We start from the raw sequence: 26,437 nt of genomic DNA on the forward strand, positions 1-26,437 counted from the left end.
CACTGGAGTCCCAAGCTGGGAGGGCAAGAAAGCAGGGCAGAAGTAGTCTTGGCACATCAGTTGGCAACCCCAAGGGGGTTTCTGTGATCCAACACATCATACCCTCAAGTAGGGCAAGCCCTTCTCCCAGAACATGGCTCCCATTGGGGAGATAGAGAAGGGGTAAAAACACCCACAGATTGGCTGCCCCTCAAACCTGGTAAACACACACAAGGGGGCAGGGAGTGGGGCTCAGACTCCCCCAGAGGGCAGGGACCCCCCAGATCCCAGCTCAGATGGGGTGTAGAGAAAGAGGTTCAGACCTCCCACCCCCAGATCCTGGCACACACACAGAAGGGGAGAATTAGGGGTTGGCATGTGTCCCTGCCCCAACTGTAAATCACCCTCCACCCCTGTCATAAATATAAAGGGAAGGGTAGACCCCTTTAAAATCCCTCCTGACCAGAGGAAAAATCCTCTCACCTGTAAAGGGTTAAGAAGCTAAAGGTAACCTTGCTGGCACCTGACCAAAATGACCAATGAGGAAACAAGATACTTTCAAAAGCTGGGAGGAGGGAGAAAAACAAAGGGTCTGTGTCTGTCTGTGTGATGCTTTTGCCGGGGACAGAACAGGAAGGGAGTCTTAGAACTCAGTAAGTAATCTAGCTAGATATGTGTTAGATTATGATTTCTTTAAATGGCTGAGAAAATAGCTGTGCTGAATAGAATGAATATTTCTGTCTGTCTTTTTTGTAACTTAAGGTTTTGCCTAGAGGGATTCTCTATGTTTTGAATCTAATTACCCTGTAAGGTATTCACCATCCTGATTTTACAGAGGTGATTCTTTTTTACTTCTATTAAAAGTCTTCTTGCAAGGAAACAATGCTTTCATATTGTTCTAAGGTCCAAGGGTTTGGGTCTGTGGTCACCGATGCAAATTGGTGAGGATTTGTATCAAACCTTCCCCAGGAAGTGGGGTACAAGGGTTGGGAGGATTTTGGGGGGAAAGAAGTTTCCAAACTACATTTTCAGGAACCCAGATAAAGTTTGGTGGTGACAGTGGAAGTCCAAGGGCAAAAGGTAAAATAGTTTGTACCTTGGGGAAGTTTTAACCTAAGCTGGTAAAAGTAAGCTTAGGAGGTTTTCATGCAGGTCCCCACATCTGTACCCTAGAGTTCAGAGTGGGGAAGGAACCTTGACAACCCCATGTGTTCTTCCCTCTCATCTGAGCCCTCAACTCCTCTCCTATCAGCCATCCCTATTTATCCTCTCCTTGATGCATCCCCAAATCCTTCTCATCCCTATTCCCCCCCAACACACTCACCCCTAAAATTCCTCTCTCCTACCAGAAAGCATTCCAGTTCTAGGGGCCACATTTCAGGAAAGATGTGGACAAATTGAAGAAAATCCAGAGAAGAGTAACAACAATGATTAAAGGTCTAGAAAACATGACCTATGAGAGAAGATTGAAAAAATTGGGTTTGTTTACTCTGGAAAAGAGAAGACAGAGGGGACATAACAGTTTTCAAGTACATAAAATGTTGTTACAAGGAGGAGGGAGAAAACTGTTCTTGTTAACTTCTGAGGATAGGTCAAGAACCAATGGTCTTAAATTGCAGCAAGGGAGGTTTAGGTTGGACATCAGGAAAAAATTCCTGTCAGGGTGGTTAAGCACTGGCATAAATTGCCTAGGGAGGTTGTGGAATCTCCCATCATTGGAGATTTGTAAGAGCAGGTTAGACAAACACCTGTCAGGAATGGTCTAGATACTTAGTCCTGCCATGAGGGCAGGGGACTGGACTAGATGACCTCTTGAGGTCCCTTCCAGTCCTATGATTCATATAGATATGATTCATATCTAATTTTGGGAGGGGTAGCTGGGATTGCAAAAATACTTTTATTACATTCCCCCAAAATAAAAAATACGGATAGAGTCATGTTTTAGCAATATGCCATATAACCTTTTCTGCCCTAAGTGCAACTCAGACTGATTCTGGCTGGATTAAAGTCAAAAGACCACTGCTCATCTCCTTGAGCTATTAAGCTCCTGTGGAACTATGAAGGCTAACACTTCTGTTAACTTCTTTGTCCAGCCATGCTCAGTATAATCAATTAGGCATGCAAAGAGGTGCATGAGGCTTGAGCTCACCTAATTGGAATAGCAAACACTTTTTAAAATGTTTTCATTTGATTTCCCTCAAATGGTTGGTGGGTGCCATGCACTGTGCTGGGGTAGCTTTTGAGCATTGGACACTCTAGTGCAATAATCTGAGCCCTCGTATGATCTCTTTGTGAGCAAAAAAAGGTTGCAAGAACCTGTCAATTTTAAGAAAAGTTGCATTTTTCCAGGGCCTGTATCTCGGGAACCATTCAGTCAAATGGTCCCAAATTTGGTTCACTAACAGAACCCAAGGCCATCATAAGGCATACCAGATTTCAAGGCAATCTGAGAAACATGTAGCTTTTAGAGCATTTAGAAGAGCCAAGTTTTAAACAGAAACCTGGTCTTCACCTTAACTGTAGCAGGATTGTCGCCCTGCGACAATATATATCGTTAATATGCATATGAGTGTGTTCTAATCCCAAATCCCCCTAGTCTTGGATGACTGGGGAAGGGAAGTAAGCTTGACACGGGGAATCACAAATGTCACACATTCTGTTCTTGTCTATTTTTGAGCCCTGTGACTTGCTCTCTTGTTTAACCACCGTGGGACTCAAGGAATGCCACTACCTGCTCCTTGAGGGAGAAGCCACCAAAATCAATTTTGCATTGCTTGGCCAAGCTGTTTCTTAAATGATATCAGTAGTAAGGAAAAGATCAACATTTTAGCAAAAACAGAGACCGGGGGACGGGGAGAGGGGGTTAGAGCAACCTAGCTCTACTGCTGGTGAGCGTGTGCAGAGTGGAATGGGAAGAGGTGGGTGCTGGTGGGCACAACCAAGGTGTGTTTCTGGTAAACCGATGGCTAGTAGCGTTGCTCATGCTGCTGTTTCTGGAGCTCTGGCGTTAGCTGCACCAGCACAACTTGCAGCATTCTGATTCGGCAGACCTCGATGTTGCTCCTAAAGAAAGACCATGGGCCCAGTTTGGTGGCAAAGGTGCTCTGCCGGGTTTGTCAGCAAAACACAGTACTAGCACTCTGTCCAGTGGGTCACAGGGACACTGACACATGTATGCCCATGACAAGCTAGTGGCTCACTCAACATAGCGTCGTCCCCTAGGTTCGAACAAAGCTGCCCTTCCTAGGGCTTCTCTTTTTATTCATTGACACAAACAAAGTTACGTATGACACTCCATATGTTGTTACCACCCTTGTACCTTGTAGTCTGAACAAAACGTCCTCATCTATTATCCCGCCATCCCATCCTTATCTTTACAAGGGGTCCGTGTGTTCCTGTACCATCTCCTAGGAATTTGTTTACATAGTTACTTGAGAAGTCTGTGTTCCTGTACCATCCTCTCAGGTCCAGAATGTGCTTACTTGGTTAGCTGATACCTCGTGTTACTAGTCTGACAAGGCCTACTTTGATAGACAGCCTTACTTCACTTCATACTTTTAGCTATGCCTAGGGCTCCAGCAAGGCCTACACTGGAACATTTGCCTGAAAAAGCTGGGAAACACTAAGGTATCCCAGTAGAGACAGGAAATGTAGTGGAGACCTGCATGTAAAGCATTGCGTTTCATCTACCTACAGTTCTACTTCGTTAGGAACTTCAATATAACAGCAGCTGAGCTGTAAGTACACATATCTCTGGCTCTTGGTTCTCTTGATCAAGTTGTTTGCGTTCCAAAATTCAAGATCTTTGAGGCTGTCAAACAACCAAAACCAACAAATCTTGGCAAATCTCTTCTCCCTGCCCCCAAATGAAAATCCCCCACCAAGAGAGCTCAGTATGGGGATTCTACAACAACATTATCATCAAGACCACCAGTGATGCTTTCTCATTAGCTAGTGAAATAGGTAGTGATGCTGCTGTGCAGGAAGCAGGGCATACCAGCAGCACTGTGGATGATTGACAGCAGAAACAATGCATTCTTCTTTTGAACTTCTTAGGTACCAGGGCTCTGGCAATATTAGTATAACAGGACTATGATTCTCCTATTGATCTGGGGGACACAGACACGGTTAGATTATCGCCATGCATTTTTCTGTCAAGATTTCTAGCACACAGAAAAAAAGTAGAATATTGAATCCAATGTCCAGCTGGGTGCACAGTTTGTCTGGCTTGAATGCAGCTGGGAGAGAGAAGCAAGTTTGTTTACAGTTGTTCATGCATAGCTAGAAAAGTGCTGATGATGCACACCCACTCAAGGGACTTGCAGACTTGAGGTGGGGAGGAAGAGCACGTAGATGTAATTCGTTCCCAGAGCTTTGAAAACAAATGCTCACCATGTCACCATGTTTCTGCAGTGGGACAAGCTGCTCATTCATTACTCGCCAGTAACTATTCAACAGGATGAACCCAGCAAGGTGTACAGATACAGGAATCTGGAGAAAACCAGTCACCCTTGGCTCATCCAGGTTTAGATTTCTGTGGCCCTAATGAGCAGATCAGAACACAACAGTGATTTTAAAGACTGCAGCTTTGCTGAGAAAGTATGATCGTGTCCTTGTGTTTAACAAGTGTTTACCACTCAGTGTTACACAGGCAGTATATCTCGGCATATCTGTTTGGGGTGAATCCTCAGGACAATGCCTTACTGAAGGAGCTATAAGTCAGGTCAGATATGTCAAAGTTTTAGCTGAAGTCTCTGCAAGAAAGTCATGTTAGTTCTGGTTTCAGAGGAACAGCCGTGTTAGTCTGTATTCGCAAAAAGAAAAGGAGTACTTGTGGCACCTTAGAGACTAACCAATTTATTTGAGCATGAGCTTTCGTGAGCTACAGCTCACTTCATCTGATGAAGTGAGCTGTAGCTCACGAAAGCTCATGCTCAAATAAATTGGTTAGTCTCTAAGGTGCCACAAGTACTCCTTTTCTTTATGTTAGTTCTGTTTAACCCTATTCTTTCTGGTTATTTTAGGATTCCTGGCTCCCTGGATTACTCTGAAACATTGCGGTTTCAAATGCATCATTGTAGGAAGGTCATTGTGCTTCCGTTTCCTGCCTGGCATTTCTCACTTCCCTGGTTTCTGAATTGCTGGCCTCCCAGCATGGCCTTTGTTTTGATCTCTGCAACACCTGACAACACTTTGAAGAACTCACATCAGGAGCAAATGAATATTCCTGTCACCTATGTCTATGCAGAGAGACCAGCAGGAAGGAGTCAGTGATGTCTCTAAGTGCCTGAACTACACGCCAAGGGTTTAGGGTAGATCTGGGTCAGACCTTGCAATAATCTGACAATTGTATAAGCTTCATGTGAGCAGGCAGGCAAGTGATGGGGTTAGTCTCAGTAGCACGCATGTCCACAGAGTTCCAAAGAGAGCACTGTAGTGGCTTTCCCAAATAGATGATCTATTAGACATGCTTGTTCATTGCTGTGCTCCTTGGCCATGAGCTTGTTGTCTCATGGACTCTCATCAATGCATTTGCAAAAGGTGTGAGATTTAGCAGGGACCAGCACTTTATTCAAGCTATTCATTCCTTTCAAAATCAGAAACAGAGAGCAAATGCAGAAAATCAGTTTAAACAAATTTTACAGAGTCGTAGGTTAGAGCATTGCTATGTGGAAAGCTCAAGAGAGGACACAATGGGCTTGCCTATGCTTGAAATGCTACAGCAGCATAGCTGCACCATTGTAGCACTTCTGTGTGAACGCTCCTTACAGCAATGGGAGGCATTCTCCCATCGGCAGAGGTAATCCACCTCCCCATGAAGTGTTAGCTAGGTTAACAGAAGAATTCTTCCATTGATTTAGCACTGTCTACATGGGGACTTAGGCTGGTTTAACTATGCCTCTCGGGGTGGAGTTTTTTTCCATGCCCCCCAAGTGATGTAGCTGGGTCAATCTCAGGCCAGGTCTACACTCAAAAGTAGAGTCAACTCACTTCCATCATTCAGGGATGTTAAAAAGCCACATCCCTGAGTGACATAGCTAAGCCAACCTAAATTCTAGTGTAGACAGTGCTAGATCTTCTTCTGTCAACCGAGCTACCACCTCTTGGGGAAGTAGATTAACTACAGTGATGGGAGCACCCCTCCCATCACTGTAGTGAGTGACTACACTGAAATGCTACAGTGACGCAGCTTCAGCTGTGCTGCTGTAATGTTTTAGATGTAGACAGAGCCTAATTTGCTAGTGTAGACTAGCCTACACAATCTCACTAAGTAACAGACATTTCTAAAGTTCATCACCACAGGACCTAGACCCACAGTCTGACTGAAATTTCACATAGGGTTCATGGAGTGCAAAACTCTGTAAGGTTTCATTCCGGGTTTGGTGGTGGTGGGGATCGGGCGGGAGGGGTGATTGTTTTTTATGATGTTCCTAGGATGTGCAGAAAGCCTCCACAATTCACTGCAAACTCAAGGGCTTGATCTAGGCAGTATGATCTTTAACCTATGCTCTGAGACACACAGATGTGAACTATATTTCTAAGGGCTTTACCACCACATGAGATCAATCCTAACATAGACTCATAAAAAGAATCTCCCAGACCTCAACAAACTCTTATATCACAGTTTACTGATTTGATTATAGAACTAACTGTTAAAAGAGAACAGAGCAGTTTAACTTCTCTAGAAGATCACAACACTAATGCCCAGCACCATTGTAGGTAACACAGTTCAGGAACTAAGAGCGGTGCATCAGTTACTATAAGCACTAAAAGTTTTAAGACAACACGCTACAGCCAAGCGAGAAATACCACAAAGCCTGGGGATATTGCACCAACCCAGGTGTGACAGGTTTCAATCGGTCCACCGAGCCCCTAGTGGGCGATGGAGAGCTATGGTCCCACGGGCAGGCCTTAGTCACACCTTTCAGGTGGTGGGGAATTAGCGGCAGGGGTGCGCTGGCATGGGTTTGTAGCACGCGATTCTGCTACCCAAGGCAGGTTGGCCGGGGTAGGGGAACGCAGGCCCACGCAACTCCACTGCGTTCCAGCCCAGGGCCCTGACAGTGGCGGGAGGCGAAGGTCCCGCCATTGGGTCAGTGGGGGGCCATCCGCGCCCCGCTGACCAAATGCACCCACCATACGGTGCAGTTCTGCCCCTGGGCTACTTCCTACCCGGTCTCTCAAGCGGGTCTCTCCGGTCCCTCCAGCTCGTCCCGGTATTCAGCTGCTGGCAGCTCCAGCTCCCCCGCTGTGTTGGGCTCACGCTGGCCCGGGCTACAGCCTGGCCCCTCCAGGTACTCAGCGGCTGGAAGTCCTGGTCGCCACAGGCCCTCCTCCTGGTCAGGTTTCTCCTGGCCCAGGGCCTCCCCTGGGTCGGCAGCAGGGTCTGGAGGGAGCAGCCTGTGTCTGTCTCCCTCTCTGGTGCTCCTCTCTCTGGACAAACGGCCCCACCCTTTGTGGATTGGCGTAAGCTTGGTCTGGCCCCGCCCACTCAGGCTGAGAGGGTGGCTCTTTACCCTCTGGTTCGGAGGGAAGCCACCCTGGCTCCCTACACCAGGGTTCTACCCTGCCTCTGGAAGACCCCAATCCATTGTGGTCTAGGTGGGAGTCCCAAATGACCCTTTAGGCCAGTGGTCTTCCTGGCAGTCAGTAGCATTACAATTCCCAACAAATGCTACATGGCATTAAGGCAAACATACTGGCTTCACTGAAGTTAATGGTAAACTCCTATTGACTCCAATAGGACCAAGATCTAGCTCTAAATGATGAAGGCCCACATACATCATTTAATAAAGGCCCCAAATGTTCAGAATATATCAAATGTCTACAGAGTACCAGGCCCCAGGATGCACAATGACTAAGCGATGTTAAAGACTAAACATAGATTCCAAGGCCAGAAGAGACCATTGTGAGCATCTAGTGTGACCTCCTGTATAGCACAGGCCACAGAAGTTCCTCAAAATAATTCCTGGAGCATATCTTCTAAAAACACTTAATCTTGATTTAAATGGCAAATAATAGAGAACCCACCACAAACGTTGGTATCCCGACAGAGATGTGCACAGCCAATGGGATAATCAAGGGGCATGGTATATTCTTCCTTTCCTAAGCACCATGCTGGGAAACAACTTCCCGTGGTTCAGCATTTCACTTCACTCAACCAAAGAGCAGCTAGGAACAGCCTCTCCCTCCGTCCCCGTCCCCCCCCGCAGCCATCATTAAGTGCAGATTCGTCAACATCCAGCACTGGAGAAAACAGGGTCAAGGGTTAAAGCTCGCCTTTATTCATCAGCTCACAGTGTAGCCTTGGTGGGGGCTTTAGCAAAGGGCAGTTGACACCATAATGAGCAACTATTCCTACGGGATCCTAACATGATGAAATAACATAACATATACTTAGCCCAGAGCACATGGCACGCGTGCGCACACACACACACACACAGCTTGGGGAAGTTTGCAGCTGGAGCCCATATTCAATGTAATTCATAAAACAAAGCATGGAAATTCAGTCTCCACACCATGGGTTCTCCGTAATTAGAGAAGGCTTTGCGTAAAGCTCTACAAAACAGACTTTCACAAGCTGGGCTGGGGACAGGAAATGACTTCTCTCCCCTTGTCCAGGGTGGATGTAATTTGCCATTTTAGGGTGAAATGCTGTGTTTGACAGAAGAAAATGGTAGCATTTCACTCTGGATAAAGGCGAAAATGTTTAGGCAAAACCATGAGTTTTCATGCATGATTACTGGTGGAACTTAAACTGACTGGTTCACACTGGTCTAGTGTGAGAACAATGACTGACATCGTACCTTCCACCAGATACAGCATCTGATGAGGTGAGTTACAGATCAGGACTAAGGGCCTAGGTTCTGGAAACGACGAGTGATTTTGAGCACTCAACTTGAGACACTTTAAAGGGCTTGATTTTTAGGAAGTTCTGAGCAGCAACCACCTGAAAATCAGGCTGTTTAAGGGTGTCTCAGATTGGGTACTCAAAACCAACAGACCCAAATTCACGAGAAAATCCTGGCCTCCATTTACAGGATTTAAACCAGACTTTAATGTTACATTCACAGGGTAGGCTTTGTAATCACAAGAACGACAAGGAACAGCATGGGAGCATACACTCCAATACTCATGGCCCAGTCCCCCTTTTGCCCACTTCCAGCATCGGCAATGAATGTGGAGACATGCAAGAGCCAGTGCACCACATTTGCTGCCCCTGCCCTAAGAAACAGCAACCAGGAGGTGGGTGGAACCATAAAGTACAATCAAGACAAGCCTCTGCTGAGATCCCTGGGCTGATGGGGATTCCAACATATCCTCAGCAACTCACAGCCTTCCTGCTATGTTGGGGCCCAGCTAACTGCAAGACTGGACTATATATTAACGTGTATTGTCCTGGTTCATTATAGAACATACTGTAAGCATAGGGCAGAAAATGTCTCATTTTGTAACTTGCCTAGACCAAGCAAGCACCAAGCAGCACTTGGTAAGCAAAATATTTAATAGATGGAATACAGTCTTTATATGGTTAGTCCCTTCATAGCCTTAGGCCTTTTACTCTCTCTTGTCATTCTTCCTCTTACTGAATCCTTTATACACCCACATGGACTTACAGGCCAATTCCCCATGGTGGAGCCACAGGAGTCCCAGCACTGCACTGTTGGTGTGTGCTGCTAACATCAAGTTGGGGTGGTCACAGTGAGCTTTCTTCTGTAGGGCTCATTGAGGCCTACTCCTTGTCTTCAGCCTTAGTCTCCAATGACACTTATGTTGTCTGTAAAATTCTCTGTTTTCTTTAGGTTTGTCACAGGGTACCTGGTCCCTGTTAGCAGAGCTGGGCCCCGCTCCCCTGTCTCAGAGCAGGTGAGCCCAAACCACTCAGTTAAAGGGGCCTGGGCTACACATGGGTCTATAAAGGGCAGGAAATGAGGTGGAGAGAGAGAGAGAGAGAGAGAAGCTGTGCCTGGGGAAAGGAAGCCATAGTGGAGTGGAGCTAACTTCAGTGGTGGGTCCATGGAGCAAGGGACCAGCTGCCCAATGAAACAGTTCCGGGAAGGAAAGGGAGCAGAGCTGACTAACGCTGGGAAACTACCAGGATCAGGAGCACCAGCGATCCCAAAGTCAAAGACAAAGGAGTGAGTTAAAAGACTCACTTTGTTTACTTCCCTGTTTTAAGAAAATAAACCATCTTAAAGGAGCCTGAGCATAGCAGTGGGTGATTGGAATCGGGGGAGAAGCCCCACCCTCTTACAAGGTTCCTCTCACATTGTTTGGGCAAAGAACATCCCTCGCATATGAGTACACTAATCTGTCTCCTTTTTGCTTTTATCACAAGCACTTATCTAGAACCTGAGAGAACATTGCCCTCTTCCCCCTCTTCTTTCCTCCATTTCTTCCCTGCCATCCCCAAATCATTATAAAAAACACATTAGCAACCAACCTTTTCCTCCTGCCACTCTTTTATCTGCTTAAATACCCTTGACTGCAAGTCACCTCTTACAGAACATTCATCAACTTTTAATTCATTTAATCTCTTGGTAACAGTGTTCTTGTGAACTGAAGGGCCCTCGACAATGCTTCACAGAAGCCTTACTAGTCTCTTCTGTTGAATTCAGCGATAAGACTGCGTGAATATAATGGACTCTGCTCAAATTAATATTTGTTAACAGGACAAATCTATTCAAACAGGAACACATTTTTTCCTGCTGCAGACCAAAACATACATTGTGAGATGGAGCTTCTGACCACAAATACAGCTACTGAACAAAAGAAATCATTCATTATGCAGCATGCTCAAATGAAAGAATTCCCCATCTCAGAGTTGTTCATAAAGCAGACATGGAAAGGAGTCTTCAGAGTAAACATCTTGAATTTCTCTTCTGATCTTGCTTGCTTCTGATTTCAAAAGGTTCAGAGGACATCCTCTGAACCAAATATAAAGTAGATAATTAAGTTCTGCTTGCCTGTGCACCCTTACATTCACAACTGGGTATGGTATTTCTCTTCACTTCCTATCCCTACTGCGAGATAGTGTTACTATGCACTGTGTTTCATTCTCCAAGTGGCTGCCTTTCAATGGTGGGCAAAGTGATTCCTACATAGAGTTTGTGGATTAATTGCATTTGCAGCATGCTCTGGGATTGCTCTAGATTATTATTAATTGTTTATATTATGGTAGCACACGAAGGCCCCAAGAGAATCAGAGCACTGTTTGTGCTGGTTATTACACAAACACAGATGAAGAGACAGTCCCTGTCCCCAACCATTTACAATCTAATTACATTAAATAAGACAAAATAGAAATAAAAGAGTTCTAACACCAACCCTCCTCCAAGTAGAAACTACCCATCTTAACTGAATCCAAACCTTCACAGCATTGAGAGCTGGCGGTTCTGGACTACTGAGTTAGGCCTAAGCCATAACACTAAGATCCAGGCCATAATTTCCCCTAATTTCCCCCAGAGAAGTTGACTCAAGCCCATCTTTACTTACAAGGATCCTATGTTGGGTTCATCATTCCAATGAATTACACTATACAACTTCCTCCTTTTCACATGCACGTTAGTGTAACATGCAGACTCCTCTTCTGTCGTCCAAACAGCACAAGGTGAAGGATACTATGCTACTAAGCAACCTGGAAAATGAGTACATTTTTCTCAGGTTCCCTGAGATCGTGCACTGAATATGTTTCTTCCATTACATAGCTAAAAAACACTTGACTGGAAAATTGCGATTCAAAGCATTACTTGGAAGACCTGATCCCAAAGCCCTTAATGTTGCCCCTTCTGTCTTGCTGAGGCTCAGCCAGGCACACCTCAGAAAACATTAGCTGATGGATAACACAATGGAAATTGCCATTAAGGCAGATACTTCCTAAACTGGATGAGCCCTTTTTACCGGAGATATTCGTCACCTGTCAAAAACTGCTTCAGCATGGTTTGCCAGTGAACCTCCAGCTTTAATGGTTGCTATTAAAAATGTTATTTTCCATTCTCCTGGCAATATAGAGTAGTGCTGATTAGTGCTGCGATATCTAGTCTCCTTTATTGTAACTGGTAATCCTTCCTTTTAATAGGTCACTTTAGCCAGTAGTGTTAATACTTGGCTAATAGAATCAGAATACCTTTTTCCCCCCGGGTCATTTCTGTGTTTTTGTCAGAATTTATGATAATCTATCTTTTGATTCTTTTTTTCTGCAGTGTTTCTTCCTGTTTTTGATATTTTCATGATTACTCTTAGTCTTCTCTTTTAGCATATTGAATTCTCAGTGTACCTAATTGCTGTGCATTGAGAGTCAGTCCCTTGCTGCTTTCCACTCTGTTATTTAAAGTGTACTTAGAAGTGTGTCTTTTAAAGACGGAATTACCTATACCCACCATTAGAATTCGGCAGCAAACAGTTTTCCCATCCCACATCAGGATAAAACAGACCTTTTGAAGCATGAAAGAGACTCCAGAATAGCCAGGGTCAAGTCCAAGCTCCAATAAATATGTATAGTGGCAAAGTGGAACAGTTCCAACAGGAAAGACTGAGAAAGATCCACCCCAGAACAGGCAATAGCTTGGTGGTTAAGGCCATCATTGACCTAGGTTCAAGTCCCTAGCCTTCCTAGGCAGAAGTGTGAAGGTGGGTCTTCTACATCCCAGCTAGGTGCTCTCATTCCCAGGCTATTGCCTATTCTGTAGTGTCACTCTTCCTCTCTGACCAGAAATTCCATCCTGGAACTGAGAAATCTTTTCCAACAGAAGCTTTGTCAAAATTGGTACATTCCTACCAAATATTTTGCTTTTTTACAAATTGGAATTTTCTGACCAAAACAAAAAAACACCACTACATTTCGGAAAAAAAAATTCCCAACCAGCTCTACCCATCATCACAAGCACTAACAGGTGTGCTCCTTTATCTCTCCTTCTCCAATGGCAGTCTGGTGACTGCACAGTTCTTTCAGCCTGAAGATGGTGGCACATGAACATTCAGATGGTAAAAGGTATTGAAGGTCTCCCCCACAACCCATAAGATGTTATTCCTGGAGTGAAGGCCTTGTGTGGACTAGCTGCCATTGCTACGTAAGGCTGTGGGGTGTGAGCAGAGACCAAAGATCATCCTCCATTTTATAAGGCGAGGTTCTAGACTTCAGTGACCACTCAGAACAAGCTGCAAGCTAGAGAGAACAGCAGGCTTGGTTTTGTACTACAAATTGCATAACCTTTACATACAAATAATTTAGTCATTCAGTAAAAGCTCTTGTTGCTTGAATGCAAAGAACAACACACATCTAGCTCCCCCTCTATTCTGTTGTGGTTAGTGCTTTTTTAAAAAAGGGAAAAGAATCACCTTAAAACAATGCAGTCACCTAAAGGATGAAAGTTGCTGAGGCATCTCCTGAGAAAACTAAAGCTAATCTCTCTTCATCGTAGTCCTATCCTGTTCTCACACAGAGAAACTCCCATGGCAGTAGTGAGTGAAAGTGTTGACTATTCAGTATCTACATGAAATGAATTTGGTGTTCTCAATCTAGTTCCCGTAGGACAGGTGTCTGCATCATACAAAACACTCAGTGTTGGCACTTTCAGCAGACATAGCAGTGACTGAAGGGGGCTATTGAAACTGAACTACCTTCACTACCCTAGAGATGATCCACCTAGCTATGGGTTAAGGCAATGTGAGGAAAGCTTGTGCTGCCACTGTCTGGTCTGAACCTGTTCTGTGAATAAATACAGGCCCTCAGACTCCACAGGTGTAAGTTTGGCTCATTCCTTCTAAATGCATATTTACTTTTAAATGTGTGTACATTGTACAGAAAAGCTAGGACATAGCTACAGGTCAGTCTACTGCTCATAGATGGTATGTGTTCCATCCAGATGTATATCCCAATACTTGACTGACTTATAAATAAAATGAACTCCGAGAAGCCCTCATTCAGAAGGCATTACTTAGACGCACGAGAGTAACATCACAACAGCAGACAATAAATCTGGGATGATGCTGTCTTTGATGGTACCACCCCCGAAAAGTCACTAACTAAGAGTGACTTAATTAGATATTAAAAATTCCCATATCCATGGGGCTTGTTCAAGGTTTGAATGACACTCATCTCTAGTTATGTTAATTGCGCTCCTTTCTTTCTAATCCTTAGGCTTTTGTTTGCAAGGAACAAATAGAAAAAGGGATTAGTTACGTTTATTTGTTTTCCTAAGTCTTTACAGAGTAAATGTTATGTGTAATTAAGTAATTTGACTGTCCTTTCCCAAACTGGTGGTAAATTACCAGTGTAATGTAACACATTACTTGGAATGTCCAATTACATTATACAGAAAGATTATACAGCTCCTGTATCTTTTTTGACAGGAGCAGTTGGAAACAATAGCCTTATGAAACTAAAGTACAATCTGCTTTGATTTATAGTGTACTGCTCAGCAGCCAATCTGTCTTTCCCACTGCAGCTGTACCTTGGGCTAGAGGCATTGTGGATATTTCTATAATGACTTTAAATAACTTTGGCCAATGTGATGTGTGAGACAATGGGCTATAACTGATTATCCCTTTGCTAAAAGAAAAGGAGTACTTGTGGCACCTTAGAGACTAACCAATTTATTTGAGCATAAGCTTTCGTGAGCTACAGCTCACTTCATCGGATGCATAAAGTGGAAAATGCAGTGAGGATGTTTTATACACACAGACCATGAAAAAATGGGTGTTTGATCACTTTAGATAAGCTATTACCAGCAGGCGAGTGGGGTGGGGGAGAGAAAACCTTTTGAAGTGATAAACACCCATTTTTTCATGGTCTGTGTGTATAAAACATCCTCACTGCATTTTCCACTTTATGCATCCAATGAAGTGAGCTGTAGCTCACGAAAGCTTATGCTCAAATAAATTGGTTAGTCTCTAAGGTGCCACAAGTACTCCTTTTCTTTTTGCGAATACAGACTAACACGGCTGCTACTCTGAAACCTATCCCTTTGCTAGTGTTTTGTTCCAGCATTGTGCTATATTTACCTGTACTGTGCTGGGCTTGCCATCTTTGACCCAGGTATTTGTTATTTAAATCATTCAAGCCCGTCTTGGTCTAGCTCTGTTGGTTCCTCTCTAATTGCTGCCTCTCAGATAACTGATCCATATATCTATATATATATATATATTTATATCTGCTTTCGATAGCATCACCGAAGGGAGAGTATTAGATGTCCCTTATAATTGGTACTCAAAAAATTCTCTTCAGGAGCCAAGGAGGTGTCTGTGTTCCACCATTCATGCTCATGTAGAACGTGAGACTTCTAATACCATCCTGTCTCATAGATCCTCCATTCTGAGCTACACTTGTTTGTTTGACTTATCTTGAAGTTGCTTAATTGTGCTTACTTGACCCTTAAGTATTCCCCCGGGGAATAAATGATCTTCCCAACAAATCAGCTATTTCCAGATGTATACCTCAATATGCCAACATTTACTAACCTTTGCTATTTATTCTGATAATGGTCCTTTACAGATACACTTCTCCTCTTTATAGGTATGACATTTTTTTTAATAGCCATTCTAAATGGGTCACATAAAACAGTCCCATAAATCACCCCATAAAGGGTCTGCAATTCTGTCCACAATTTATAGCTTATGACAGAAGAAAAATAAACTGCTGTCGGGGTTTACCAACAGGCCTGACTGAAACTGCTTATAGCCAGCCAAGGTGGTCTGTGAAAGGTGGTATCTAAGCTAGGTCATTAAGGCATCAAAGGGCTTTTCTTCCTCAAAGGGAGAGCTCTAAGAAGATAGAGAACTAAATGGTTTTACCGATCCCATTGGGCCTTTGTCTTAAAAAAAAAAAAAAACATTGGGGAAACCTGGGGAGGGGAGGCGATGGCACTAAAGGAGTCCTCAGTGGCAGGAGGTGCGGCAACAGACCCCGGAGGAGACCATTTGGCCAGATGGGCTGGGGGATGTCATAGGGCCATATTCTGATGATTGGTTTGGGTATGTGCTCAGGGAATGGCCCAGAAAGGAAGTGGCTGCAGAGTCAAAATCAGAGCCACAGCCACGTAAGTGGCCACTCTCACCTTTGTTATTATGGGGGAAATTGCAGCATAAGTGGGTTATGACCAAGGCAGGTTTTGGTTTGGAGGATATTATGTGCTATGGCAGTGGCTCTCAACCTTTCCAGATGACTGTACCCCTTTCAGGAGTCGAATTTGTCTTGCGTACCCCAAGTTTCACCTCACTTAAAAAGGACTTGCTTACAAAATCAGACATAAAAATACAAAAGTGGCACAGCACACTATTACTGAAAAATTGCTAACTTTCTCATTTGTACCATATAATTATAAAATAAATCAACTGGAATATAAATATTGTACTTACATTTCAGTGTATTGTATATAGAGCAGTGTAAACATATCATTGTCTGTCGGAAATTTTAGTTTGTACTGACTTGGGTAGTGCTTTTTACGTAGCTTGTCGTAAAACTAGGCAAGTATCTAGATCAGTTGATGTACCACCTGGAAGACGTCTGCGTACCCCTGGTTGAGAACCACTGTGCTCTGGGATAGCCTTACCTTCAGCTGAGGGCAGAAGCTATACCATTTCCCTGTACTTCCCCGCACACCACGTATGATTCAACATGGATTACAAGTGAGGGAGAAAAATGTTTAAACCTGCAACTAATGATTTACTCTGACTGTGTCAGATGTGATTACTGAGGACAGTGGTACTTGGTCTTCTAGTGCTCTCCATTCACTGCACACTATCTGGATGCAAAGGGAGAAGGCAGGTCTGTTTACAAGCTTGTCTCCTAGTTCAGCATTATTAATGTTCACCTGAATTTTTCTCCACTCCTAGCTGATGGTGCCTGAAAATGTTTTGTTCAGGAAAAACTCAAGACAGTTGGTGAAATTCCTGGGCAGGACAAATTTCCCAGGGCTGAAGCTCATCACAGAATCACAGAAGGTTAGGGTTGGAAGAGACCTCAGGACGTCATCTAGTCCAAACCCCTGCTCAAAGCAGGACCAACCCCAACTAAATTATCCCACCCAGGGCTTTGTCAAGTTGGGCCTTAAAAACTTCTAAAGATGGAGATTCCACCACCTCCCTAGGTACCCCATTCTAGTGCTTCACCACCCTCCTAGTGAAATAGTGTTTCCTAATAGCCAACTTATACCTCCCCCACTGCAACTTGAGACATTGCTCCTTGTTCTGTCATCTGCCACCACTGAAAATAGCTGAGCTCCATCGTCTTTGGAACCCCCCCTTCAGGTAGTTGAAGGCTGCTATCAAATCCCCACCTCACTCTTCTCTTCTGCAGACTAAATAAGCCCAGTTCCCTCAGCCTCTCCTCATAAATCATGTGCCCAGTCCCCTAATCATTTTCATTGCCCTCCGTTGGACTTTCTCCAATCTGTCCATATCCTTTCTGTAGTGGCAGGCCCAAACCTGGACACAATACTCCAGATGTGGCCTCACCAGTGCTGAATAGAGGGAATTAATCACTTCACTCTATCTCCTGGCAATGCTCCTACTAATGCAGCCAAATATACCATTATTGGCAATAAGGACACACTGTTGACTCATATCCAGCTTCTTGTCCACTGTAATCCTCAGGTCCTTTTCTGCAGAACTACCACTTAGTCAGTCGGTCCCCAGCCTGTAGCAGTGCATGGGATTCTTCCGTCCCAAGTGCAGGACTCTGTACTTGTCCTTGTTGAATCTCATCAGATTTCTTTTGGCCCAATCCTCCAATTTGTCTAGGTCACTCTGGACCCTGTCCCTACCCTCCAGCGTATCTACCTCTCTCCCCACTCTGCCCCCCGCTCCACCGCTTAATGTCATCCACAAAATTGCTGAGGGTGCAATCCATCCCATCATCCAGATCATTAATGAAGATGTTGAACAAAACCAGCCCCAGGACAGACCCCTGGGGCACTCTGGTTGATAACAGCTGCCAACTAGACATCCAACCATTGATCATGATGGTCTGGCCAGCTTTCTATCCACCTTATAGTCCATTCATCCAATCCATACTTTTTTAACTTGCTGGAAAGAATACTGTGGGAGACCATATCTAAAGCTTTGCTAAAGTCAAGGTGTATCATGTCCACCACTTACCCCATATCCACAGAGCCAGTTATCTCATCATAGAAGATAATCAGGTTGGTCAGGCATGACTTGCCCTTGGTGAATCCACGTTGACTGTTCATGATCACCTTCCTCTCCTCCAAATGCTTCAAAATGGATTCCTTGAGGATCTTCTCCATGATTTTTCCAGGGACTGAGGTGAGGCTGACTAGTCCATAGTTCCCCGGGTTCTCCTTCTTCCCTTTTTTAAAGATGGGCACTATATTTGCCTTTTTCCAATCGTCCGGGACTTCCCCCAGTCGCCACAAGTTTTCAAAGATAATCAGCCCTGTAACAGATCGAGCACTCACCGCCATGGCACCTCCTGCTGGTCATCCAGGAATTAGCTCGATTCCAGCCTCGGAGTGCCCCCTGCTGGCCGGTGTCCCTCCTGGACTCCTGTGCCCCTTACCTTGGGGTTTTGCCCACAGCAGCACCCCCACACTCTGGGTCTCCCCTCCCAGATGAACCCCCTCCCCCTATGCCCACCTTGCCTCAGTGGCTACTGCCAGTCATCATCTAGCCCCATTTATCTGGGGCAAACTGCAGTCTGTAATGGCCACTCATCATTGGCAAGGGGGTTGGACTAGCTGCCTCCGCCTATCCCCGGGCTGCACCTCTGCCACCCCAGTACTTCCTTAGGCCTTAACAAGGCCTCAGCCTGGGGAGTTGCCAGGCTGGAGCCCCTTTTGCCCTTCCCAATAGGTACCCTGCTCTGCTTCAGGTACCCTGTACTCCCAGGCAGTTAGATCCTTCCCACTCCAAGGCTGGAGTGAGACTGACCCAGCTCCTCCCTTAGCCCTTCTTATACTGGCCCAGCCCGGCCCTGATTAGCTGCCTCAAGACCACTCCTGATTGGCTCCCCCGGGCAGCCCTTTCCCAGGGCTGTTTTTAACCCCTTTCAAACTGGAGTGGGGTGACCGCCCCGCTACAAGCCCTCTCCATCCATTAATAGGCTGTTCAGTCAGCAGGTGATAAAATATCACCTTAGATAGATGGCCTTCTACCCAGCTGTGGAAAAGTTGCTCCCTCTTCCAATCATGGAACTAGGGCAGATTAATGTCCTCCAAGGCTTCCCCAGACTGAAACAGCACTAACCAATACTCGTGTCAGGCCCCTGGTCTGATGGCCATAACTCACACCCCAAGCAGTCCCAAAACATATTTTAAATGAGTTAAATCTGAAATATTTACTACAGTCTCTCTGAGGGCTGCCTAGCAGCAGCTTCTGAACAGAGTAATGTGTGGGGATGAAATAAAGGCATACCGAGTAGATGAAAATATCAACCTGTGGCCTTCCCATCATGCAGAATGTAAAAGGAGAGATTATTTCTGTCCATGGACAATAAACAACATGCTCTTTCAGTGCCTTAGCAACACCTTCTACCTCTGCTAGACTGAGGCAGCCATCTGGGCCCCTTGGGGAGGGGACCCTGAACAGGTGTGGAAAAAGGAAAAGGTTCAGAGATGACCTGCTGCACGAAATGCACAGACTTTAGACATAGATTGGACTAGCACCTCCAATATTAGAAAGAGGAGTGGCACAGTGTCACATTCTGGGGTGCAATCCGGACCAGCGAGGGGCTGTGGCACTGCCTGCCCTGTAACCCTGGGTGCCTTTAAATGCTCTGCTGCTGTAACTTCCTTGTCTGGACACTCCCAGCCAGCACACGAGCGTCTGTGTGATAAGCAGCTTTGGACCAGCAACTCTGACTCCAGCAGCCTGGTTGTTACACCCCAGCCGCTCACTGGTATCACCAGCTTTTTGGTTACACCTGGCGAGATGACTCCAGCATCCCCCAGTCCTGAATTCTCCCAAAACCATGTGCTCTGTTCAGTCCTTTCCTGGACCATTCAGAGGAATTATAAGGTTCATCAGCTCCTCTAAAGAGACAAAATGCACACCTTACCACTTTAACTGGAGTCACCTATCAGTTTAATTCAAATATGGCACTGGATTGGTTTAGATTAGGGCAGTCAAACGATTTTAAAAATCGCAATTAATTGTGAGATTGAAAAAAGCAGTTGTGATTAATCACCGTTTTAATCACATTGCAGCTATGTAAAAAAAATTCTACATTTGTAAGTTGCACTTTCACAATAAAGAGATTGCACTACAGTACTCGTATGAGGTGAATTGAAAAATACTATTTCTTTTGTTTTTCTTTTTTACACTGCAAATATTTGTAATCAAAAATAGTAATATAACGTGAGCACTGGACACTGTATTCTGTGTTGTAATTGAAATCTATATATTTGAAAATGTCAAAAAACATCCTTTTCTCCCCCCCTCCACACACACAGGGAGAAGCAAAGCTGTTTCTTTGATTCCCCAGTAATTTTCCTTTTATTCTGTATGCAGTGAAATTGTAAAAATTCTTTAGTCATGTATTTTACCACATTAAAATATGCATGTATTTTCATAACAAAAATCAAGTGTGTCAATTCTCCTTTACATTTTCCCTTGGAAGCTCTCTCTTTAGATGAGGACTTATTAAGCTGAACAACCAATTTCCCACTCCCCTCCCCCCCCCACACACACACACTTTGCTCCCTCCTCTAAAATGAAACTTGGAAAAAAAGCCCACTACAGTAATGAAAGTTTATTATTTTTCTAAATGGTTCTTTAGCTTTTTACAACCTAATAGTCCCAGTATCCTGGATCTGGTGCTGTCCCCCTGGGTCCTTGGTTCCTGGCTGGTTCATTGGAAACACATGCTTTGATTTCTCATAACAGCTTTTGTAACTGGATGCTTCCTGCTATCTCATGGCCACTGCCCTTTGCTTCACTGGATAGCTCTGACATCCCCTGGGATTGCTTGTCTGCTCCTCAGTCTGGCTCCAACTTTTCTTTTTATAACATTGGCACAGCTCTCTAAGCTCTGTAAACATGGTGTGGTCAGCTGTGCCCTCTTGGCAGCTGTAGGTCAACCCTATTTATGTGCTGGTCTCATATGCGCTCATCTGTCCCTGACATCATTTAGTGCTCCTGAGCTCCTGACTGTACAATCTGATCTACAGGTCTTGGCAATGACTCAGTCTTCTTAGGAAGTGGTTCCTGGAGGTTTCTATTTTCAATGCTTCCTCTGAATATTTCAATTGCTCCTCCTATCCAGGAGTCCCTCTTGGACTGAAGAGTTTCACATGAGGTCATTACTGACTCAGGCTCTACTCCTTGCTGTTTTGTAGTTTCTAGCTACCCAAGATACTCCAAAGGTGTTAGGGCACTAGGTGTGTTCTCCTTCATTTAGAGAAGAGACGTGGCCAATGTGCTAGGCCTAGTGATCTGGCAGAGCTCCACTTGCAGATGAATTATGGCTAACTGTGTCCTGGAGTGACCAAAAAGAGTCAAAGCTGTTTGTGTATTTCTTTGGAGAAAGGATTACCTCATTCCCATCATCATGTCAGCTTCTATTTCTCTGACATGCGTGGGGCCTGCTGGAGCACAGAGCTAGAATTCTGTCTTCATCAGTCACTGCTTCTGATCACGTCCACTGCAAAGCATCTAGGCTGGCAGAATGCTGTAAAGCCGCTTCTTCTCTCCTCCCAGATCTCGCCTCTTCACCATCAACTGAGGACACATAAAATGTCTTCTTCTGCCTGATTTGTTCTTGAAAATATGTGCCTGCTTGGTCAGCTCAGGTGCTGCAGGGATGAGGGCCATAAATACCTAGCTAGACCAGGGGTGTCAAACATGCGGCCCGCGGGGTTATTTTCTGGGGCCTGCCAGCTCCCCGTGGCCCCGCAGCATTTATCTAGAGTGGCTCCGGCCCGGCCCAGCGCGCACCAGGGGCAGGGCAGGCTCCCCGCCTGCCTGCCCTGCCCCCGCGCTGCTCCGGGAAGCGGCCGAGACCTGGGGAAGGGGGGGCACAAGGGTCTGTGTGTTGCCCTGGCCGCGCCTCCAGGTATCTCCCCCAAAGCTCCATGGTTCCCCATTCCCAGCCAATTCCCATTCCCCAGGAAAGGGGTTGGAATGGGGGCAGGAAAAGGGTGGGAAGAGGTGGGGCAGGGGCAGGGCCTCATGGAAGGGGTGGAGTGTGGGCGGGGCCAGGGCAGCAGGGGCGGGTCAGTAATGCGGCCCTCAGGCCAATGTCCTCATGTGGCCCTCATGGTCATTTGAGTTTGAGACCCCTGAGCTAGACAGACAGGCATGTTGAGTTATGTGCCTACTGACTGGGCCTCTCTCTCTTTCGTAATCAGTTCAGTCCTTGTGGCACTTTATCAGGTATTATTCTCAGTTTAGATTTTTTTAATCCAATACTATTCTAATCTTCATTCATTACAGAAGCTGTATGCTTCAGCACATCGTGCACTCTGGGGTGCTGCAGTAGTTTAACATGAGGGAAAGGAGCCGATTTTACGGATCGCTCACTACAGGGCAGGAATTAAACAGATTATAAATATCTCTTCATACAGAAAACGGATATGGGTCTTAGTCGTCCCCCCCTTTTTAAAACACGTTGCAGCACCCATAGGTGTTGGAACTAGGGGTGCTGCCGCTGCCGCTGCCCCTGACTTGAAGTGGTTTCCATCATATCCAGGGTTTACAGTTTGGTTCAATGGCTCTCAGCACCTCCACTATACAGCACACCGTTTTGCATGGCACCAACAAAATGCTCTAGAGCTCTCTGGCTAAAATACCCTGTGTAGCCACCTCTTCTACAGCAGCAGTTAGGCCAGAACTGGCTTACCTGAAATTTCCCTGACCCACTGACTTTGCCAAGTGTTTCCCTTAACAAATCGCTCTATAGCTTTCAGCCTTTTTCCCACAAGTGATACCCAATTAACTGGCTTGTAGTTTCCTGTGGGTCCATAGGCCGTTTGTTGTATTATTAGGCACACTCTAAGGTCTGCAAGGATGAGCGTGCTGCATTTATAAAGATGCCGGTTAAAGTTCATTTCAAGTCCCCGTTTCCTTTAGCATTCTTGACATGTGCTGTCAGTTGCATGTCAACATGTTACTATTGACAAAGACATGATAAGAGGATCCAAGTCTCTCGGTATAGCCATATCTCACTTCATAATTAATCCAGAGTCCTACAAAATCTACAAATGCTATGCTCATTTTTTTTACTTTGCAAATTTAGGCCAAGATCTTTAAAGAATTTATTTTTGAAGTATGCAGCCAAAGCACTTTTAGGTGCTTAACTGTACATGCAAATAAAATTTTGATACGAGTAATTTAAATGCCCACTGCAGTTGCCAATCTGACTTTGTGTCCCTGTCCACAACTGAGCAATCCAGTACAGACCTGTACATGAAAATATTAAATTACAAAAAACACAGACAATATTTTGAGCTCACAATTGCTTTCAGATGTTCCCTCTGTCATAATATTAGATCCACTGTACTTGTTTATAGAGCACACATTTCCTAGAGAAAGCAGCAGCAAACTGCAAACAAAACTAACTGGTTTACCTCAGCAGTTTCAGCTCCATTCTTGCCTCTGTTTGTTACCAGAAACCACTCCCTTTCTGGAACTTTCAGTATCGCCCAGAGACCTCTAATGGCTAAATACCATGGTTGCAAGTTAAGGCTTGTCTACACTGCTTTGCAGTTTGGAGAACAGGGAGGAGACCAGCACAGCAGACCAACAAGCTGCACTGTAACAAATCTGTTACCTCACATCCACAGCATCCACACAGGGGAGTTACAGTGCAGCACTTTGGTGCTTGCTGCTGTTCTCAGTCCCACAGTCTGAACTGCGGGGCAGTGTAGACGTAGCCTTTTAAGTCCTCACACTCTCCAATTCACAGGCACTCCCCATCCCATTTGTACCCTCATTTTCACTTTGTTATACACACCTCCTTTCCCCCTTCCTTCAGATGAAGGCCTCAGCAACCAAAAAGAAAACTAGCAATAGGCAAAGCCTATTTCACTGAATTTGAGCTCAACTGCTAACTACTGTATTATTATTTATACACACTAGAGTAGCACCAAGGAGCCCTAGTCATGGAGAAGGACCCCATTGTACCGATGCTATTAGGAACACAGAACAAGATGGTGGTACCTGCCCCCAAAAGCTTATAAGTAGGGCCCTACCAAATTCACAGTCTGGGAATTTTTGAAATTCCACTTCCTATTTGCTTGGCATGGACAGCTCACAGCACATCTTCCTAGCTGACCATGGTGGCTCCATGCAGCAAATGCTCTCCCGCTTGGAGCACACCTGAGTTGTTGGATCTGTTGGCACTGTGGGGAGAGGAGGCTGTGCAGTCTCAGCTCCACTCCAGCCACAGGAACTTGGATACCAACAATCAGATTTCTCATGGCATGTTGGATAAGGGCTACAAACAGGACATGCAGCAGTGCCGTGTGAAGATAAAGGAGCTGAGGCAGGCATACAAGAAGGCAAAGGAGTCAAACTGTCATTCTGGTGCTGCTCTGAAGACCCGTCACTTCTATAAGGAGCTGGACACCATCGTCAGTGGTGACCCCACCTCCACCACTAAGAGCCCTGTGGATACTTCGGTGGGGCTGGAGACAGCGGATAGCAGACTCAATCCTGAGGATGAAGTTGTGGACAAGGAGGTTGAATTGGAAGACAAGATGGGACAGGCAACAGGGTTGTCTGGTACCGTGGTGAGCCAGGACCTCTTCTCAACACAAGAGGGTTCAAGCCAGTCCCAGCACTCTATGTACGGCACGCATGTTGCAGGAGAGGGGAGCTCTGGTAAGTGATCTTTTTGAGTTGATGCTGCTCAGTTATTTGAGGTAGAGCTGTCCTTTGCTTTGTTATATGCTAGAAGTGGCTGAACGGATAGAAATGTACAAGACTAGCTGTGTTTGTGTGCACTTCACATTCCCTTTGCAGCTACATAGTGAGGCGGAACAGTATGTTAATGCACACCAAGATTTCACTGGAATCCTTCAGAGAGATCTCTAAGAAATCTTCCTGGAGATACTCACCAATCCTCTGCCAAAGGTTCCTTGGCAGAGCTGCTTTGTTTCTTCCCCCATTGTAGGAAACTTTCCCACGCCAATTGGCAATCACTTGTGCAGGGACCAAAGTGGCACACAGGAGAGCAGCACAGGGACCTGGTCTGAAGCCACACGCATGCAGGATATGCACCCTTGCATCCTTGCATACCATCAGGAGTGAGATATCAGCTTCAATGACCCCAACCTGTGGAAAATGGTAGCAGAATTTACAATTTTGTCCCTAGTCGCCTGCAGTGATCCCCTTAAAAAAACAACTAGACTGTTTGCCCCATCTTGAGTACCACCCCCAGGCCAAACTCACCATGTTTAGGGCATTCGCTGAGCTGTGTGCTTGCCAAGGGACAGTGAGAAACTGATTTGTATTTTAAATGGAGGTGTATTTTACTCTAATGATTTGATGCCCTGAGTGCACTAACAATCATGCTGTTTATTGTTTCTTGCGCTTCAGCAGATGTGGCCTTTGGGGGAACCCCCTACACATCAGTGGAGCACCTCTACCAGATAAGAAGCGAGAAGGGGCAAGGAGGACGTGTTTCAAGAGGTGCTCCAATCCTCAGATGCTGAAAAACAAGAATACAGGGCCTGGAGAGAGACTGTAAATGAAAATTATAAAATAGACAGGCAGAACAGGAAGGAGAGCCAGGAGCGAATTTTAATGGGCCAGAAGCGGATGATAAAAGCAATGGAGGAGCAAACGGAGATGTTGAAGTCCCTAATCGAGCTGCAGGCAAAATATATAAGTGCTCACCCCCTACCCTCTGCAGCTGATACAGAACTGCTTGCCATACCCTCCCAAACTCCTTGCACACATTCCTTGCATCTTCCTGGTCCATCTCAGTACCCTGTTCACTTCCCCTCTTTGGACAGCTTCCAGAATGACAGCTTGAGATATACACAGCTCTGAGAGCCTACATCAGGACACTGCCCTTCTCTGTTATCTCCCTTCCCACCAAGCATTTTCTGTGTGTTGTTAATTCTTATTTAATAAAAACACACTCTCTGAAAGATAATCAATCTTTATTTGTCTCCTACACATGGTGGTAGCTGCTGGAATTAATACACAGTGGAAATTAGAACATTTGCAGGCTACAAATCATGGTCAGGAATCATCACAATTTTCATGCAAGGCAGTAAGTTAACAAAGCATGGCAGAGTGCTGTATAGAAAGACATATTACTGGTGCGCGTTGTCAAAATGTTGCCTAAAGCCTCCCTGATTCAAATAGCTCCCCCGTTGAGCCCCTCTAATAGCCCTGGTATCTGGTTGCTCAAAATCATCTGCCAGGTGATCAACCTCCACACTCCACTCCAGGCGAAATTTTTTGCCCTTAGCCTCACAAATATTATGCAACACACAACAGGCTGCTATGACCATGGGAATATTTTCCTCATGTAGGTCTAACCTGCCATAAA

Source organism: Caretta caretta, chromosome 3 (assembly GCF_965140235.1).
Source record: "Caretta caretta isolate rCarCar2 chromosome 3, rCarCar1.hap1, whole genome shotgun sequence".
NCBI classification, from domain to species: domain Eukaryota; kingdom Metazoa; phylum Chordata; order Testudines; family Cheloniidae; genus Caretta; species Caretta caretta.